The 6,536-nt window shown below is 44.1% G+C and overlaps 1 long non-coding RNA gene across 1 annotated transcript; it reads right to left on the bottom strand.

The window, feature by feature from the left end:
• Window positions 1–679: 679 nt before the first annotated feature.
• Window positions 680–5,453, bottom strand: LOC126522262 (uncharacterized). The gene is made up of 3 exons (XR_007597369.3): window positions 5,238–5,453; window positions 3,499–3,534; window positions 680–866 (listed from the first exon to the last, which is right to left on the bottom strand). It is a non-coding gene; the product is annotated as an uncharacterized lncRNA (long non-coding RNA).
• Between the last annotated feature and the right edge of the window lie 1,083 nt (window positions 5,454–6,536).

The following is a 6,536-nucleotide window of genomic DNA, read 5'->3' as shown; positions in this document are numbered from 1 at the left end:
AGCAATGCTTGCAACTCTGTCCCTGTTGTTTCTTTGATTGAAACAACCAAAAGAAAAGTGCCACACCACTCAGGTTCCCTCTGCTAAAAGGCTGCTGTCTGGGATCACATGGACCTCCTTCAATATAGGAGCAACCTTAATTCGATGTGGTCTGTTAAAATTGGTGAAACTACTGTTTCACATCTCGGAACCTGGAGAGCTGTTTTGACTTCTGCAATTTGGTGAACATGCTCCTGCTCGAGCTGAGCAGTAACCACACTTGAGCATACCTTCTCCGCAATTCGCGTATTAGAATAACATTTTCAGGCTAACTAAACATGTCCTTCATGCCAATAGATTTGGAGCGTGCTTCACAGACAACTATTCCTTGCAATGACAGCCAAGTAACACTGCTAATGCGCAAATGCAGCTCATTTTATGTGGTGGAGCCACTAAAAACTTTCAGCAGTGAAGGCAGCTTTTAAATTTTAGAAGCATTTGAGTATGGCGGCATTAGGCACTTAAGATCCTGTGAACAGTCATTCCAAATGGTAGGCTATTGTAGCACGCAACTGCACACACGGGTTACTTGAAAGTCGTTTGTTATGCCAATGGCAAGTTCATAACTTTAGAAAAAAATGTGAATCTAAAAATGCAACCAGAAAGGATATATGGTACTTGCCTATTACAGCACTGACCCTGGTGGGGTCAAGAGCCTTTTTTGCCCCTTGGTGTTATTTCCAAAGCCCAAATGGCCCATGAGCTCCTCCTCTGTGAACACATGGTGAAGCAAGACCCTTGCAAACTTTCCTGGTCCACCATGGCAGGCCATGGTAAACTGCGCCAGGATAACCTTCTCAATGTGCACTCCTTCAACCTATGTGAACCTGCATGTTTAAGTATATGTTAGCAAAACAGTTTTAAGCCTTTCAAGCACATTCACACAACAGCCCTACTGCAAATAAATGACAAAAGTACCTGTTGCAAATCTAGATTGCTAAACTTGACTTCTTACAAGCTTCTTATGCTGTCTGGACGCCACATGTTTCAGAAAAACAATCCAGCACAAACAAGAATAATAAACCAAAGTATCCAAACATCTAGTACTTGAAAAAGGGGAGTACCAGCGAAACACAAATGACACGCACACAAGGAAACGGCATTAGACACGGACGGACGTTGGGACGGACCAGCGTCCGTCCCTGTCTAACGCCTTTTACGTGTGTGCGCATCCTTTGTTTTGCTGGTACCCCCCTTTTTCAAGTTCATCACGCACCAACTGGCCCAAGAGCTTGCGCTAATGCACATCTAGTACTATTTATTGTGATTACCATTCTTAGGATACTTCATATTTTCAGGTGTTTGTCTCTGTTTTCCCATCCATTTGTGTCAATAGGTAGTCCATGGTCTAATGGGGAGATTGGGCTGCTATGTTAAGGGAAGAGTTCAAAATCAACCGTTGGAACAGCTTGGGTGACTGGGTATGCGACCCTGGGCATATGCCACTTTTCAATGAATCTCCTTCCCGCTATCTTGGGCAACTGTTGCTGCTTGTGTTGGCAAGCAGCATTAGGAGCTCAAAGAGGGACATGATTGTCGATCATTACTAAGATTACCACTACAGGTCACGTTAGCTAGCTGTGCTGCAGAAGTAATATGTGAGATTCCACTCCACTGTATGAAATGTACATAAGCTGCAAGGACAGTATGTGCCAACCACCACCTCAATTAAATTAATCGACTCGCAAAGCACAGGCTGCACAAGATCACGGAGTGAACTCAGAAGTTTGTGGATAGTCAGTTGATGTCCATGTCAGGGACCTCTAGGGAAACTCAGTCATTTCCTCGATGTGCATCATCGTGCCGTCATACATTGTATTACAATTCTGTCTGTCTCGTACCACCGTTCTAATAGTCATCACGTATCACCACAATTCAAAATATAAATAGACACTTATATCTACTGTTTATTTAATCTTTATGGAGAATACTTTGAGCATGAGTTTTTGCAAAGATCATGAATTCTACAGCTTAAAGGAGCACTAAAGCAAAATTAAATTAATTAAATTCTGGCATTTTAAGTGCCAAAACGACAATCTGATGTTTAGGCACGCCTTAGTGGGGAACTCTGGACTAATTTTTACCAAATCAGGCTGCAAGATACCTGGGCAGTTTTGTATTTCACCTCCATCAAAATGCGGCTGTTTGATCCTGTGACCTCGTGCTTAGCGGAGCTGTGCCAACACCCCTAAGCAACTACGGCATGAAAGCACTAAAGAGAAAAGTTATTTTAGATGTATCTGTACATGACCTTCCTACAATTCAAGAGATTCACTCATACCGTGACAAGAGGCTGAGTAAACTGTAAAAGCAGCAAGAGGAAAGATTGGTGGCAGTGCTGCCTTGAAGTTACCACACCCGCTTGCTGTGACGTCATGGATTTTGATGTCTGTTGAGGTGTAGCAATTTTTTTTACAAATAAAGATGTTCATCGTATTCCAAAAACCCAAAATAAAAAGCGTCAGGAACTTTTACAGAACCAATACAGCCCAAGTTTGAAAAAATACTTGGAATCCATGATGTGACAATGAGGTGTCAGCACAAAGATTTTGGGGCGATACTCAGAAAATTGAACTTTGAGCTTTATTTTCTCTAATAAACAAACAACTACCAAGAAAGTTACAGAAGTAGTTATTTAAGACGATGCTTTATTTTAAATTCATTTAAGGTGTCACTAGTGTCCCCCTTAATACAAAACAAGGAATGCACTTGGCTGCGTAATAGGTTAACATGCATCACTGGTTCTCATTAAGGTAGGATCATCAGTATAGCAAAGGGCATGCACTGGCTGCTCCAGAGGGGAGCCCTTCCACTTCCCCTCAACCTCCCAATTTCCAATTTCTTTATGAGCAGTGATGCAATTTCTGTATCTTAACGAGACATAATGCCAAGGAGATTAAAAATGCCATGCTGGTTACAGCATGTGGTGACCGGCACTTCACACCGTCCAGCTCGGCATCAATCTTTTTGGAATTTGGCCCTTGAAATGCAGAAAGCCCCGATCGCTGCTCGTTCTTCAGCCAACTTTCTCAAAGGGTGCTGCTGTTCTGGTTTGATACCTCTAGCTGTGCACTGCTGTATGACATAGGTCATAATACCTTCGTTCTGGTAAAACTAGAAAGATGTGCACTCATGCAGACCACTAATGTCCACACTAAGTTTCTGAACGCCCCTCTCATATCAGGCATATACACTGAAAAAGGCACATTCCGCGTTTAATATGTTCACAAGTGACAATGAAATTCACTCCCAGTCCCGGTGCAGTTGCAAAGTCTTTAAGCTGAGTGCATAAAGGCACCATGTCTCCTAATGAAGGCACTCTGCACCAATTGATCACTGGAGCAAATGCGTTGCAGTTGCATCAGCAATGTTGTTGTTTTTTCTGCTTCCTGCAATACATTTTCACGGTATCACTGTATTTGATCATCGTGACGCTACAGCCAAAGAATTCACTTTTACCGTTCCAGCTGGGGCCTCTCCCAGCTCATTTTGAATCTGAAAAAAGATGTCAGTATTAAAACGTGAAGCCACGATGCAGCAAAAACGACAATCAAAAGAGCTACATGGACCATTAGGCTGACATAAATGGACGGATACAAATGACTAGTCATTGAATACACTAAAGTGTGGCCGCTCTTGCCAATGGCAGTGTGAGCTTGTCAAAAAATTTATTTCGCATTCCTCTAGTTACTTTAAACATTATTTCCACGCATCTACTTAACTGTTATGGCCACATATTAAAGGCAGCTCCTTCATATAAAACCAGTGTTACATTCTTTTACTCCTCGTCTACCTGATGCTACTGAAGTTTTGCTTACTCTCAAAGAAAGAATTTCACAGAACTGCTCTTTCGACAAATATTATTCCAAGCTTGTGGCAAAGCGTCATGATTTAGTTCACAACGATGCGCTCCCCTTTCAATCTGTTCCCTCTATAGTGCTCTGATTCAAAGCAAAAATTGCTTTTCGACATAACTAGCTACCTGTATGGCCACAAGAAACAATGCTAATTATTGATGTTTATGTTGCCGATAACGTATACATGCCGCCTCGAAACACAGTGGGACGACAACGCAGATATGCCAGGCATCTCGTTCCTTTACTGATTTTAAAACTATTGTTAAATCAGTTACTGAAGTGCGAAAAGCTGCAATTTCACGAAATTACATTATTTTGAATGTTGTAGGACCTGGAGTGCCATGAAATCTGCCTTTCCGTGAATGCAAAGAGCGCCTACGCGAAGCCGTTTGGGCGAAGCACTCGATGGCGACGAACGGAGAAGATGAAAAAATAAAGTTGAATGCGCGCGACCTGGGGGAAAACAAAACGCACGCGGTTGGCAAGGCGTATAACTCGATGATTTCGCAGCACTCTGTGGCATCACCTCTATTGTATCTCACGTAACGCATGTACACCCTTGAAATTCTTTATTATTATTGCGCGACAGCCTCCTCTGTGTTTTCCGATCGCGCGAACATCGGCCGCACGGCGTGCCAGATAGTGGCCTTGAAGCACCGCGGAGTCACTCGATCCTGAAGGGAACAGCGCAACAGAATACACTTTCGCCAATCCCACCGCACCCCCCCCCCCACCTTTTGCTGAAAGCTCGCTCACACACCTACTAGCGTGGCGCAAACGAAATATCTTCGATTACAGTACAGATCGGATGGTTTCACGTCGCATTGTTTTGCGCTCATTAATAAGGCTAACTTAATCGGTGCTCGAACACCGTATCAGAAATCATGGCGTACATGGAATGCATCATGTAACCGCACTGAAAAACAAGGGACAAGGAAGGAACACACAAGACAGGCGCGGAACTTCAACTAAGATTTACTACGGGAAATCTCACATTTAAACATTTCAGTGCGGTTACATGATGCATTCCATTAACGACTACCAACTAGCCCGCTTATCCCTGTTAAATCATGGCGTACAACATGCCCTGTTTTAGGTGGCACCACATAGCTGCCTTACGTCACCACAAGCGGAGTGTAAAGTTAAACCAGGACAAAACTCCACGTTATCTACCACAAATCTAGTGCTGTACAACCCATTCTCGCAACGGAAGGATAGTACTAGGAATGAAAACTAGAAAAGAGGCGCGCGGAAGACACACACAAGCGCTGAAATCATTTCCCCGCTTCCGTTCACCGCGTCGCAATGGACGAACAAGGGGAATTCGAAACACTCACTCACCCTTGATGTCGCTGAGTCGGAGGCGATCATGGCGATCTTCGAGGCAACAAGTCCATAAAAAGCGAGCAACACGCAGGAATATTCCAAAGATGTCACAGCGAAGCACACAAAGAACACAGAAAACGCAAGAAACTATCAAGCTAACGGCGTGCACGAACTCGCCGGAATGCGCCAAGCATCAACAGCGCAAACGCGCAATCATACATGTACACTCATACAAATACACGCTTATATTATCATAAATTGTACCATTGGATAACAAATTATGTAGTTTCATGTTATTACTGAACAATTGTTGCGATTTGCAAGTGTATAAAAGTTTTTTGCTTCGCTTCTTTGATGAACTACTTTCTTTAGCGCAGTAACGCAGTGCACCGGCCGGAGCTAATGGCATGCGCGGGAAAAGGCGCCAAATTCAAACGTCACAAACGCCGCGCTAGTTTGTGCGCCCACAGTTTTCGTCGTTTGGATTAAAAAAAAAAAAGTAATGCGTGCCGCAACCATGCGAACTGAACTATTGACCAGAAAAGTACAGAAACGTCGCTGTTTGTGCTTCTTATTTCGACGTCATGGCAAACTGCGGGCGGTCTGTCGTCCCATTCTTCAAACATTTGTGCGTGTGCTCCTGTGCTGTGCGATTTGTCACCGAGAACGTATAGCAGCGCAGATTGTGCTTGGTGGCCGAGCAGATTCCGAACACATTCGCCAGCACCCCGTCTAGGTCACAGAAAAGAATTTGGCCTCCATGTGAAATATGAGCACCATGTCGTACATATCGGCCAAGCTTTTCGTTTCGTTCTGTATAGCGCGCTAACGGGTAAGCGAAACGCACTCTGTAAAAACGATGTTCACTCCTTTCTCCGCCGCACCCACCGTGGTGGCATAGTGGCTGAGCTGTTGCTCTACTAACCCGAGTGCTTGGGATCTAATGCCGGCCGCGGCGGCTGCATTTCGATTGGGGTGAAATGCAAAAACGACCGTGTACTGTGCGTTCGGTGCAGGTTAAAGGACCCCAGATGGCAAAAATAAATATGGCGTTTCTTACTACGGTGCGGCTCATAATCAAAGCGTGGTTTTGGCACGTCAAACCCCAGACTTGAATTTTGTTAACATTCTCCGCCACCTTGACCATATTTAACATGGAGGCATGCAATGCCGTTTCCTAACACACAGCCAGGGCACTGGCCCCTCATAATGGGCGCCGATGGAAATGCAGGATGCGTCCAATCATCGGTTGTTTGTCACTGCTTGTAGGGACGTTTGTCTTCTGAAACTGCATATATATATACATGTATATAT

Source organism: Dermacentor andersoni, chromosome 6 (genome assembly GCF_023375885.2).
Source record: "Dermacentor andersoni chromosome 6, qqDerAnde1_hic_scaffold, whole genome shotgun sequence".
Lineage (NCBI taxonomy): Eukaryota > Metazoa > Arthropoda > Arachnida > Ixodida > Ixodidae > Dermacentor > Dermacentor andersoni.
Note: the sequence above shows the minus strand (reverse complement) of the source record. Positions and strands in the feature narration are given on the sequence as shown.